At 40.7% G+C, this 14,517-nt stretch overlaps 1 protein-coding gene across 1 annotated transcript in view; it reads left to right on the forward strand.

The window, feature by feature from the left end:
• The first annotated feature begins 6,239 nt into the window (after nucleotides 1-6,239).
• The window catches only part of VPS8 (VPS8 subunit of CORVET complex), a 251,261-nt gene continuing 242,983 nt past the window's right edge, over nucleotides 6,240-14,517 (forward strand). Inside the window, exon 1 of the mRNA XM_080796297.1 lies at nucleotides 6,240-6,314. The gene's annotated coding sequence lies outside the window, so the exon portion shown is untranslated. The remainder of the gene's footprint in view (nucleotides 6,315-14,517) is intronic.

A 14,517-nucleotide genomic window follows, 5' to 3' on the forward strand; every position in this document is an offset into this window, starting at 1 on the left:
CACCTCCTGGCCTCTCTTGTAGTAGAGCAGGTGGCTGATGCTGGCCAATGGACTATGAGCAGAAGGGGCACATGTCACTTTTTGGCCAACGCATTGAGAGCTGATGGGCCTTTTCCTTCCCCAGCCTGGGAGAAGTTGGAGGCCATGTGTTCCACTGAGAGTGTCACCCGATGGAAAGAACCTGGGTCCCTGAGACTGGAATGGAGAATACTTCTCCACCATCTGCCTTGTATTTATTGCCCTGACCAATGCAGTGGCATTCGAGCAAAGCCCCAAAGGTGAGGGAGTGAGCCACTTGGTTATCCTGGGGTAGGGGGCAGGGCATTCCACACAGAGGGAACCTGAAATTGACAACTGGATGAGCTTGAGTAACTTACAGATATACCCAATTTCACTTCTCTTGGATATTTTGACTCCATTAAGAACTTTGTAGATCAGGTCCCTTATTAAAAGAGGCCAATTTATCTTGTGATTGTGAGCAAAGAAAAAATGACACACTTACCCATCTCCCAGCCTCTGCCCCCTGTTCCCAGGTACCAGCCATTTCTTCCTTCAGGACAGATGTGGTCTGCTCACGATGCAATGTTAATAGCAATGTCTGGCCCATGCTCTCCATCTTCCCTATTGTGGGGACAGCTGGAGAAGGACTGTGTATTGGGACATCATCCAACAGCAACAGCTCCGGGGTGCTGCTTCCCTTCTAGCTCCTGGCCCCTCAGAGATGCCAGCCCTCACTGACTCCCATGCTCCCAGGCTTTATAACACGTGAGGGGGGTTTCTCATCAGTTAAATTTCTCCTAAGACCAGTTCACAGAAGGCTCATTTTATTTTATTTTATTTATTGATTTTTAAGATTTTATTTATTTATTCAACAGACAGAGATCACAAGTAGGGAGAGACGCAGGCAGAGAGAGAGGAAGGGAAGCAGGCTCCCTGCTGAGCAGAGAGCCCGATGCGGGGCTCGATCCCGGGACCCTGGGATCATGACCTGAGCTGAAAGCAGAGACTTTAACCCACTGAGCCACCCAGGTGCCCCTTGATTTTTTTTTTTTTTAAGATTTTATTTCAGAAGTTTCATTTTGATTACTATCTGTTCAACTGTTAGGTCTTACTTAAAAAGAGAAGTTTAATAAGTCCAAATATTCTTTTTTTTTAAAGATTTTATTTATTTACTTGACAGAGAGAGATCACAAGTAGGCAGAGAGGCAGGCAGAGAGGAGGAAGCAGGCTCCCCGCCCAGCAGAGATGTGGGACTCGATCCAGGACCCTGAGATCATGACCCGAACTGAAGGCAGAGGCTTAACACACTGAGCCACCCAGGTGCCCTAATCCAAATATTCTTCTGTGTAAGTCTTACTGACCTGTACAAAATTAACTTTGATGAATGGTACATTTTAAGCCAAAATACACTCTCTGGACCCTAAACATAGTATAACTTTTAGTACTCTTTCCAAAGGCAAGAAAGTCATCACAATATTCTTCATTAAAAAATTCCAATGAAGAAGTTGATACCATTTTTTACCTTTTTATTTTTTCTTCTGATTTCTTTTTTTCATTTTAATTCTAGTGCAATGAATGAACATGTAGTGTTATAATTATTACTTTTTTAAGAAAAATTCCACTGCCTATATTTAGATAATTACAAATGAAACTTTAAGGAACCTCATGTATCAATGTTGCTCAAACTTAAATAATGCTCAGCTTCCTTATAAGAGAAAAAGATTCTCACAGATCTCTAAAGTTGGCTTATTTTTTATGATGTTGCATACATATATATGCATGGAAACATACACATATATATGTATGGAAACACAAAACTAAGGAAAAGACCCCTTATTTTTTTTAAAGACTTTATGTATTTATTTGAGAGCAAGAGAGAGAGAGAGAGAGAGAGCACAAGCAGGGTGAATGGGTGAGGGAGAAGTAGACTCCTCGCTGAGTAGGAAGCCCAATGTGGGGCTTGATCCCAGGACCCTGAGGTCATGATCTGAGCCAAAGGCAGATGCTTAACCCACTGAGCCACCTTGGTGCCCCAAATGACCCCTTATTATTATTATTATTATTTTTTACAGACTTTGTGTATCTATAGAACCAAAACAAATTTATAAATTAAATACAGACAAAGGGCTCCTGGCAGGCTCAGTCAGTAGAGCGTGCAACCCTCAACCTCCAGGTTGAGTTCCAGATGCCTGTTGGGCTTACTTAAAAAAACCAACAAAACAAAACTATCAAATGAGGAAACTAAAATTTATAATGTTGATTTAATATAAGGAATGATATGTTGCTAAAACCAAATTGCCCTGCACAAAATGTTTTACCAATTGCAAGAGCACAGACGTATTTAACCACATGCCTTGTGATGACTCAATTCTCCCACTAACCTCTGTTTGTGCAGTATACCACAATATAGTCTGGCTATAACTTGGTGTGACCACATTATTTTTAAAGTTCCTCTTTGTTGTTGTTTTTTTTTTTTCTCGTAAGTCTGCAACAATTCACTTAGTCCTATTTGCTAATCACATATCCAAACATAGGCAATGAAATTGCATTCCCAGAATAACTATAAAGGGTTGATAAATTTATAAAGATATTCTGCCTTACTAGTAACCCAATACAAATTAAAATGAGAGGCCATTTCCTCTATCAAATTGGGAAAGCTTTTTTATTTTTTTATTTTTTATTTTTTAAAGATTTTATTTGACAGAGATCACAAGTAGGCAGAGAGGCAGGCAGAGAGAGAGAGAGAGGAGGAAGCACGCTCCCCGCTGAGGAGAGAGCCCGATGTGGGGCTTGATCCCAGGACCCTAGGACCACGACCTGAGCCGAAGGCAGAGGCTTTAACCCACTGAGCCACCCAGGCACCCCAGAAAGCTTTTTTTAAAAGATAAAATAAATGCTGATGGGTAGGTGTGATGGGCACCCTTGAGCACTTCTGTTGAGAACGAAAACTGGACTGACCTTTCTGGAAAGCAATTGGCAGAAGGTATTCACAGGTTGAGGAGCCAGTAATTTCACTTGTAGGTTTGTGTCCTAAGGAAATAATTTTTAAATGTGGGCAAAGATCTCTGTACAAGGATGCCAGTGTTCTTGTTAGCAGTGAAAAGATAGGTAACCCCCAAATGTCCAGAAATAGAGAAACAAACTATATTATCAACAATTATGTAGCCATTACAAATAACATTTGTGACAAATTTTACTAACAGCGGATAGTGCTCAAGATACAACACTGAACAGGGTGGTGGGGTTATGGACACTGGGGAGGGTATGTGCTATGGTGAGTGCTGTGAAGTGTGTAAACCTGGTGATTCACAGACCTGTACCCCTGGGGCTAATAATACATTATATGTTTATACAAAAATAAAAAAATATATAAAAAAAAGAAAAAAAAAGATATAACACTGAACAAAAAAACAAAAACAAAAACAAAGCCAGTATATAGAATATGTCAAAAAATGTAAAGATGTGAAGAAAAAGACTCAATGAAAATAAGCCAAAATGGTGAGGGCTGTTTTCCTGAAATGTGAGTAATTTATACTTTTTATTTTTCCTGAATTTTCCAAGCTTCATATAATAAGCATACAATATTTCCATTTTTTAATTAATGCAAAGTCTTGTAAAAGATAGCATGTCAGGTTAGACTGTCCTAAAATAATTCTTATTGTGAGTTGTAATCACTTTCCTACAACATCCAGCAAGGGTCCTAGACTTATTTCCTAGAGTTTCACAGAATATGTCTACAACTGCTGTACAGATAATTTATAAAGGTCAGTGAGCAACCTTCCCCCACCTCCCCTCATCATAACCCAGCCTCCCATTTCTGCCAATTTCATTTCTGCCTAACACTTTTAACAGTTCCTTGTTAGACACAGTTTCTGATCTCACCAGCCTGCTTACTCTGTTCAGCTGGGCTCCTGTTCAACAGTTTTCCTCTAAAAATGTGATACTGAGAACTGAAGGCAGGTCTTCAGACTTCTAAAGCACAGCTATAGTCATGCCATTCCTCTGCTTAAGAACCTCCAGAGCCTCTTACCAGAAGAGCAGACGCCTCCAGCTTGGCATTCAATGTCCTCCTGGATCTGGTCCCAGTCCTATTGTACCTTTAACACATTTTATGCCGTGCTTTCAAACTCTGGGTTGCTATGCATTAGTGAGTCATAAAATCAATTTAGCAAGCAGCATTAAAAAAAAAGAATAAAATATAAAATGCCATGTTACATTGCATATAATAAAGGCAATTACTGACTAGGATTTACACACAAACACATACACATGCAGTGTGTGTATATGTATACATATATGTGTGTGCATATATATAAATAGTATAAATATATAAAAATTGTAATATATATTATATATGTAGTACTATGTATGTATATTGTTAACCTGAAAAATAAAAGTTATTTAACCAGGGTCTATTAGGGAATAACTAAGAATTGTAGTTTTAGACAAGGAAGTTATGGTAAAACTATAGACAAGTCCGACAAACCCAAGGAACTTATTTGATGGAAAAGAAAGAGGAAGTTGGGAGGGATTATTTTGAAGGAAAGTCCATTGCTGAAAAGCAGGAGTTCAGGTTTTTCATTGGCTCAGTTGCAGGGGTAGTCGATTTCTTGTAGGAAATACAATGTAGTCTTTCCCTGTTGGGTCCTATAATTGATGATTCTCTCCTGTTGAATAGTGTTCTCTCTGGATCTGTATGTAATGGACAATTCATCGGTAGTAGTTGTAGTAGTTGATTCCCCCTTCCAATCTCCCCTTTTAGTCTCCTGCCTTCAATTTAGTGATTTCCTTTTTTTTTTTTTTTTTTTTTTTTAGAGAGACAGAGAGAGAGAGCAAGCAAGAACAGGGTTGGGGGGGTGGGAGGAGGGGCAAAGGGAGAGGGAGAGAGAGAATCTTACACAGCCTTCTTGAGTATGTGGGGCTCAGTCTCATTACCTTGAGATCCTGATCTGAGCAGAAATCAAGAGTCAAACGCTTAACCCTCTGAGCCACCCAGTTGCCCCTAGTGAAATTTCCCCTTAATAATTTTCACTGCATATAGTGTGCGTGTGTGTATGACTATATATATAGTCATAGCTGACATATATTTCTTACTATAATGATCAAAAAAGCTTGAAAGCCACTGCCCACGCCACAGCCACATCAAGCAGCAGCCAGTCCCCGATCTTGATCTGTACTGTCTTTGATCCCGTTGTTTCCTCAGCCAGGCATTCTCCCTGTTCTCTGTCTACTGAAGTTCTCTGGGGGCCCTAATAAGATACCACCTCCTCCCTGAAGTGTTCCATCATTTTTCTTCATCTGTGATCGTAAAGTGATGGTCTCCTACCTTTCTAATAGCCCTCAAAACAGCCTGCCTTGCACTGTAACTATGTCTATGTGACAAAGAGCACCTGGGCAGGGCTGTGTCTTACTCACTTCTGGGTCCTTTGAAGGCCCAGAAGTATAGTGAGACTAGCCGATGTGCAATAAATGTCTGCCTAACTGAATCTTTTCTAAATCGCCTTCCAGGAGCATCTTCTGTTATTCCTCTATTCAGTTGCTTCACTAAGGACCCAGCAGACATAAAATCTATGTCTTGGGCCTAGTGTCATCTACAGTGGTGGCCCTAAAATCCAGTCTGTCCTGAAAGCTTACATCTTTCTTCAGGAAGAATGAGAGAAATAAACACACATTTTTATCGCTTTAAAAGATATCTCCTTAAAAAAAAAAAAAAAAAAAAAATAAAATAAAATAAAAGATATCTCCTTTATTCGAGAGTGTCTCTCTCATATATTTTTGATGTTAAAATGTATTTTTTGTGGACCAGGGTTGATAAGTTAGAAGATAATAGTCGGTTTTTAGTGTGTATTTATTGTCCTTACTTGGCAAAATAAAAAGCTGGGAATTCTATGTTTGTCTTTAAAAAGATTTAGTAAAAATTTAGTGGTTTCATATTCCCAGATCTGGGAATCAACTGTCATATCTGGGCTGGCTGAAGGTAGGTTCACTTTCTTAAAGATCAGATGAATTCGTTGACATAGGACTGGCGGAGAGTTTCTCTTCCCATCTCAAAGACTGCTGTTTATTCGTCTGTGCTGCCCTCCCGTTTCCATTTTCCTTTTCCCCACACGTTAATCCCCCATCAAATCCCTGGCTTAAGACATTGTATCTCTGGCCCTTTAAATAGGGGCGTGGTACAGAGGGGCGGACCAGAGTGCGGGGAGGAAAGCGGAAGTGTGGACCTCAGTGGTATATACTGCGCGTGCGTGACGCTACAGCAGGGGGCGGGGTCACACGGGCCGGGGGCTCCTGGGCTGGAATGGCCGCAAGGGCAGGTAATGAGTCTCCCGGGAGCAGGCCAACGGGGTGGGAACAGTAGTGAGCAGATAGATGTCCCCGGGGCGGAAGGAGGACGCGCGCCGCGTTCCTGAGCCTCGGCTCTTTTCCCCGTGCGGCAGCGCGGCCTTGGAGTGGCTGACGGAGCAGCCCCAGGCGGACTAACTGGACCGGGGCCCACGGGCCGGGTGGGGTTTACTGTGGGGTGGAGAGGCGTGTCCTGCGTTTGGCCTGCAGTTGGGTCAGGCGGTTTCCACTTGTTCGTAACGAATGTGGGGCTGAGGACAGGTGCACACGCTTCCCCTGATTGTGAGACTAGGAGGCGGGTGATCACTGTACTCCCCAGGATGGAACAGGTGTGCAGCCCGCTTTTCGGGCCTGGCGCACAGGTGTGGGCTCGTCCTTCCCTCAGAGATAGGGATGAGTGTGCTCCCCAAGTGTGAGGCCGAGGCCTGGGTGAGGTGTCCCCTCTTAGGATTGGTGCGCACCCTGTGAAGCTGGTTCCAGTTTGTCTCTGCCTGCAAGGTATGCTCCAGAGTGAGCAGAAGGAGAACAGGTGGGTCTCTAAAGTTAGAGGCCACTCCTGTGTCCTGGTTGGTTGTCCAAGTGTGGTACCTGGGAAAAGAGGGACACAGAGCTACCTAAAGTGTTTGGGTGTGCTTCCGAGGGAGGTTAGGGTGGGATGAAGTAGGGTCAGCCAGGGAGGTTCCATGGCCTTGGGTTATTAGGATCAGCTGGGAGCCTTCTTCAACTAAGCATGCCTCCTCCTCCATAACCTCCTAATATTAGACTCATATAGAATGGACCAGAAGGCTTGAGTCCTCTGCATGCCCATCCTCTACCACACTCTCTCCTTGCGGCTCCCCCAAAAGAAAACATAAGCAGAACAATCATGGTTGTTGAATTGTGGCACCAACTCCAGATGTTTGTGATTGGGAGGTAATTACTTGTCAAGTGCAGGACACCAACTCTGAATGTCTGTGATTGGGAGGCAATTACATCTCAGGTGTGTGTGTTTGCAGTCTAATACAAATGGGGATGGAGAATATACCTATGTTTGTGTAAGACATGGGTTTGCTTATGGTTAAATTTTAGCAGAGAGTAAATTCTGAATCCTCTGGTATAGCTGGCCTGTTCCATTAGAAAGCAGAGTAAAGATAAGTGGGGGGGGGGGTGGATTCTGGTTGAATTCCTGGCTATATATGTCAAAAAGACATAGTTATATGTGAAAAAATTCTTTTCAGAGCTCTAAGATAATAGTGTTTTGATTATTCTTCATTTTCTTTGTATCTGGACCAGCATCAGTGGTTGGATGTTTTTTGTCTTCAGGATATTGAGGCATTGTGGCACTTTTTAAAAAAAATTAACTTTTTTTTCAGTGTTCCAAGAGTCATTGTTTATGCACCACACCCAGTGGCACTTTTTAGCTATATCTCTTTCATGAAGATCTCAACCATTTCATATCATATGTCAGTTATATAAGTGAATGAAAAGTGAGACGTTTTACACTTAGGGAAGTATGGTTAACTTTAGATCTGTTTATCGTTGTCACAGAGGTTGGATTGCCTCTTGAGCCACAGCTTCAGGTGTAATCTGTATGCGTAAAATCAGACTGTTCTAGTCGTAACTGAATCTTGAATTAATGTTTGAATTATCTTCATTCTATCAGCCCCTGTGTTAACATCTTCCCAGAATAAAGAGAAAACGCCTACCTTCAGTAGTTACAAATTCCAGGGAAGGACAATGATTGGCCACATGGATACGGTACTGTCATGTGCTTACTCTTCTGGCTAGGAAGATAGGGTATTTGGGGTATTTGATTGGTAGCATCACTAAAATTACTTGTTTGGAGTGGAGGAAGAGCAGTTTTCCAAAGGAAAGATAGTGAAGGGATGTTCTAACTGTAATCAAATTTGTTTTTCCTCTGCAGTTCAGTGAGAAGTTTCCTTTTGCTCTTTACCAAAACAAACCAAACCAAAACAAAAACAAAAATACCCCCCCCAAAAAACTCTTGTGACTCTACATCCATCTTGACCCCTAACCAAGAGAAATTGAGGTGACAATTTAAGTAATTGGAAGCTAATTAAGATGAGTTGGAAGGCCAACATCTACTCAACCTACAATTGAGTAGAATCCTGTTTTCTTTGCATTTAACTTATAAGAATTCACTCATACCAGTTTAGTTAAAAAGAAAGGAGAGTATATGCCAGCCTACACAAGACCCATGTGCTTCTTAGGAGAAGCTCTCTGAAGGGAGGGGATGGATCTTTGAAGAGTAATTCTTATAATAGTAGGGACTTACTGGAAGGTAGAAAGAAGTGATTTTTTTTCCCGCTTTAATTCATTTTATTTATCTCATACACATGTAAAACTGATAATATTAGGTTTATGCATAACAGATATTCATAGACCTAGTTCTTACTATTATTTTGTATATTGCCATAGGGAATTAGTTTTTTCTTTTTTAGAATGTGGCTAAAGGTTGTGCCTGACAATTTGTGATAGTAACTTAGTAACATAATAGTAACTTAGCACCATGCTACCAGCAGGTCTCAGGTACTCTTTTCCTTCACTTTTCTTTTTAACAAGAAAGTTCAGTGAAGACAAGTTTAGTGAAGGAGAATGATGTTATTAAGTGCATATTAACTGGGAACCTTGTTCAGTTTTCTTTTTGTTGTTCCATATGCACTTCCTGAATTTTAATTGATTACTCTTCTTTAGACATTTACTAAGAGAAGAGAAAGAGAAACAGAGTTTGGGCTTTTTCGTGGTGGCAGCTCTGAGCATTGTGGGCCTAAATGTGCATATTTTTGGAAGGAAACTCGGGCCAGATGTGCATCTTACCCAAGTATGTAGTGGCATTGTTAATCTAACATAGGGTCTGTTTCTGAAGTCCATGAGTAAAGTGAAACTTGAGTACCCCTGAGAGGTACCTGGGAAAGAGTCATGGCACAGACTGACCTATCTCTCAGGATGTGTGACACAGCTGGTTTTTGCTCCCTGTTGGAATGGCGTGCTATTTGTGATTTTGAGCACAGGTGAAATGAATCATTATGTATGAGGCATTCAGGAACTGAGACTGACCAGAAGGACAGCAGGTACCAACCTCCTATCCCATGCTCACCTTGAAGTGTATAGTATTGACTGGAATGGTGTGTAGATTCCCCATTTCTGTGTGAATAATTTTCTTTTTTCTCTTTACCTGTGCTGAAGATAAGCTGAATTCCTATAAATGGAATGGACTTATGATACATTTCCACTGTTTTCATCCTGACCTTGTAGGCTAGATTAATGTAAAAGAACACAAAACATCTGAAATTGTGGAGTCTGTGTCATGTTATACATGAACTAAATGATCATTTAAACAGAACAGTGTTAAGGATTGTAAAAAAGTCTCATCTAGGTGCAAAGAATGGACCTTGCAAGGTGGGAATTTTTTGAGGGTAGGATGACTAACCATACCTTATTTTGAAGCCCTCGAAGCCATTGATGCAGTGTTGCTTGGCTGCTTATGGGGGGGAGGAAGGGAGGGATTGGTGGGTTGATTAGCACTAAGAATCCAGTGGTGAGCAAAGGAGATCTGTTCTTTGCTCTCCTGGAACCTGTATTCCTTTCTGTCCTCAGCGAAGGCAGTGGTGGTTCAGATGCTGAAAAAATGATAGCAGTGTGACAAATTTAGTGAAGAAGGAGAAAGATGTTATAAGTGCATATTAACTGGGAACCTTGTTCAGTTGAGCAGGACAAAAAAAGTGTTTTTGAGGAAGCAGAGTTTTAGCTGATATCTGAGGGATGAATATGATCAGCAGTAGTTGACAAGCCTGATTACGTAAAGATAGAGCTCAATTATAGCTTGGCTTACTATGGCATAGATTCCTGTAGGCTGTGAGTCAAATAATATCCTATGAAGCTTAACAATTATAGGTAATAAAACTGTTCCATTTAATTTGCAACACAGGTGTTAGTCCTGTCTTCCGATTCTTGTGTTAATCAGCAAATATTTATTGAACACATACATACCTAAGCAAGTCAACAAGCCCAGTGATGTGCAGTATACAGAGAAGCATGGCTGTGTCTCCTCTCCTCTCCTCTCTTTACTTCCTTCCTCCCTTTCTTTCTTTTTTTCTTTCATGTAATAATATTAGGTTTTATGCATAACATATTCGTAGGCATAGTTCTTACTATTATTTTGTATATTGTCATAGAGAATTAGTTTTTTTCTTTTTTAGAATATGGCTAAAGGTTGTGCCTGACAATTCGTAAGAGTAACATAGTAACATAATAGTAACTTAGCACCATGCCCCCAGCAGGTCTCGGGTCCTTTTTTTTTTTTTTTTTTTTTTAAAGATTTTATTTATTTGACAGAGAGTAGGCAAAGAGGCAGGCAGAGAGAGGAAGAAGCAGACTCCCTGCTGAGTGGAGAGCCCAATGTAGGGCTTGATCCCAGGACCCTGGGATCATGACCTGAGCCACCCAGATGCCCCATCAGGTACTCTTTGCCTTCACTTTTCTTTCTTTTTCTTTTTTTTTTTTTTTAGATTTTATTTATTTATTTGACAGAGAGAGGGAGAGATCACAAGTAGGCAGAGCAGCAGGCAGAGGGTGGGGGGAAGCAGGCTTCCCACTGATCAGAGAGAGCCCAATGTGGGGCTTGATCCCAGGACCCCAAGATCATGACCTGAGCCGAAGGCAGAGGCTCTAACCCACTGAGCCACCCAGGTGCCCCTTCACTTCTCTCTCTCTCTTTTTTTTTTTTTTTTAAAGATTTTATTTATTTATTTGACAGAGATCACAAGTAGGCAGAGATGCAGGCAGAGAGAGAGAGAGAGAGGGAAGCAGACTCCCCACTGAGCAGAGAGCCCAATGTGGGACTCGATCCCAGGACCCTGAGATCATGATCTGAGCCGAAGGCAGCAGCTTAACCCACTGAGCCACCCAGGTGCTGCTTCACTTCTCTTTTTAACAAGAAAGTTTAGTGAAGAAAGGGAACTTTTTGAGGAAACTCCATCCTATTTTCCAGAGTGGCTGCACCAGTTACATTCCCACCAGTAGTGTAAGAAGGTTCCCCTTTCTCTGCATCCTTGTCAACATCTCTTGTTTCCTGTGTTGTTAATTTTAGCCACTCTAATGAGTGTGAGGTAGTATCTTATTGTGGTTTTGATTTGTACTTCCTTGATGATGATAGATATTGAGCATCTTTTTATGTATTGATATTGAGCATCTTTTTATGATATCTTTTTATGTATCTTTTATGACTATAAAAATCAACTTATGATATTGAACATCTTTTTATGTGACACATATAGACATTTCTCCAAAGGAGAAATGTCTATTCATGTCTTCTGCCCATTTCTTAACTAGATTATTTGTTTGTTTGGTGTTGAGTTTGATAAGTTCTTTATAGGTTTTGGATACTAACTCTTCATCAGGTATGTCATTTGTAAATACCTTCTCCCATTCTGTAGGTTGCCTTTTAGTTTTGTTGATTGTTCCCTTCACTGTGTAGAAACTTTTTATTTTGATGAAGTCCCAAGAGTTTATTTATTTATTTATTTATTTTGCTTTTCTTTCCTTTGCCTCTGGTGATGTTTGTTTATTTATTTATTTATTTTAAAATATTTTATTTATGTATTTGACAGAGATCACAAGTAGGCAGAGAGGCAGGCAGAGAGAGAGGAGGAAGCAGGCTCCCCGCCAAGCAGAGAGCCTGATGCGGGGCTAGATCCCAGGACCCTGGGACCATGACCCGAGCCGAAGGCAGAGACTTTAATCCACTGAGCCACCCAGGCGCCCCTGGTGATGTGTTTAATAAGAAGTTACTATGGCCAAGGTCAAAGAAGTTTCTGCCTATGTTCTCCTCTAGGATTTTGATGGTTTCCTTTTCACATTTAGGTCTTTCATCCATTTTGAATTTATTTTTGTGTGTGGTGTAAGAAAGTGGTCCAGTTTCATTCTTCATGTAGCTGTCCCATTTTCCCAATACCATTGTCGAAGACACTCTTTTTTCCACTGAATATTCTTTCCTGCTTTGTCGAAGATTAGTTGACCAAATAGTTGTGGGTAGAATTTGGACTTTCATACTGTAGGCTCTGGGGAGCTGTTCAAAATGAGTCCATTTACTAGAGAGAGAGAGTGGAAAACAAATAGAAGTTAATCATCTATTGTATTTTTCCTCACAAAACAAACAGACAAAACAAAGAAATAGAAGAAGAAAAATACTTGGATTGGGAAAGCCAGAAACAAAGTTGGAATGTAAAATTCTTTCCATATCGTGATTTCATGATACCTTCTTGGGGATACAGTAAGTTAAAAACAAAACTTGATTCAACTCACCATACTGTGATAGGTGTCTCATGCGACACTTTTAGGAGGAAAAAGAGTGTCAGTGAATTAAATAGGATCCTGGAATATGAGCACAGTAGGGAAGGTCTGCCAAGGTAAAAACAAAATTACTACTACAACAAAAAATTGGTGGAAGAGTTCTATATTAACCTAGCCTAATACTGGTCACATTCTAGAGTTGTTATTCATTTAGTCCGGGTTAAAAATGGGGTCATTAATGTTTATATGATACATATATTTATTTTTAAGTGGTCCTTGGATCTATTATTAATTGGTTGTGAATAACTTTATTAATTAAGAGGGAATAGCCTTAAGAACTGTCAAGATGTTAGATAATCTTAAATCAGAACTATTAAAGTAATAGTTTATCCGTGCTCAGAAGAGGACAACACCCTGGGTCCTCATGATTCTATGATCTACATTTTCCTGTCAGATTCATGTTATTTCATCCTGAGAGAGACTAAGAAACCATTGATTTTAACTGTTACATTGTCTGTAGGTACTGTCCAGCTTAGTGAGCATCCCCTTGAGAACTGTAGGAACACTGGATGCAGGATGGTTGGGTGGAGAACTGGTTGTAGAGTTTGTCTCAGGAGGAAATTATCAGTAGTTTATTGCCAGCCTTTGTACTGGGATAGCCCTTAAGTGGTATCTGAAGGCAGTGTCTGCAACATGTGTAATAGTAAGCGTCATATATTAAGCATTTCATCATTGGTCTGTGTATGGAATGAAGAGCTTGCTCAGTAAATATTTGGGCAACACCGAGTGATGAGGGAGGGATTAGTATTTCAGAATGTTGGCAGTAATACCAGAAATAAATTATTCGAAGTTTGTTAGCGTAGTCATTTCCTATTCTTACTGTAACAAATTACCACAAATATAGTAGTTTAAAATAATACAGATTTATCATTTTACAGTTCTTTAGTTCACTAGTATACGAGACCAGCACTGGTCTTACTAGGCTAAAATGAAGCTGTGGCAGGGCTGGGGTCCTTCTAGAGGCTCAAGGAGAGAATCCATTTCCTTGCTTTTTGCAGCTTCTAGAGACTGCCTAAATTCCTTGGCTCCTGGCATCCTTCCTCCTTCAAAACCTGCAACGTAGCATCTCTCTGACCCTCCTTCTTCTTCTTTCTTTCTTTCTTTTTAAAAAGATTTTATTTGTTTCTTTGTTAGAGAGCACAAGCAGGGGGAATGGCATGCAGAGGAAGAAGCAGGCAGGGGGAGAAACAGGCTCCCTGCTGAGCAAGGAGCCCAATGCTGGACTCAGTCCCAGGGCCCTGGGATCATGACCCGAGCAGAAGGCAGAGGCTTTACAGACTAAGCCACCCAGGCGCCCCTGTGACCCTGCTTCTCTTGTCATATCTGTGATACTCTCTTCTGCCTCCCTCTTTGACTTTGTAAGACTCTTGTGATTATACTGAGCCAGCGTGGATCATCTGCAAGTCCAGATCCTAATTTAATCACACCTGTGAAGTTCCTTTGGCCATGTAACGCAACATAGTCACAGGTCCTGGAGATTAGGACAGACATCCTTGGGCACTATTATCTTGCCCACCACAGGGAGATTCAGGCACAGCTCAGTTTCTAAAAAATGTGAGGACACTGCTCTAGTGAACTCTCCTTTTCAAAAAAAAAAAAAAAAAAAATCTGAGCATGGTGATCTTTTGATTCCTAGGTCTATTTGGGTTGAATAAATTTGCTGACTAACGTAAAGGTATAATTGCCGGTAAGTGATAAAAGAGGAAGTTGATATGAAAGCAGCATTTTAGAATGACTTAGTAGTATATCACACTTATTATTATAATTAGACTTTTTCTGAAGCATCTCTGATGCTTTGCTGGGGGCTGTACTCGTCTTTTTTTT

Source organism: Martes martes, assembly GCF_963455335.1.
Source record: "Martes martes genome assembly, chromosome: 1".
NCBI lineage: Eukaryota > Metazoa > Chordata > Mammalia > Carnivora > Mustelidae > Martes > Martes martes.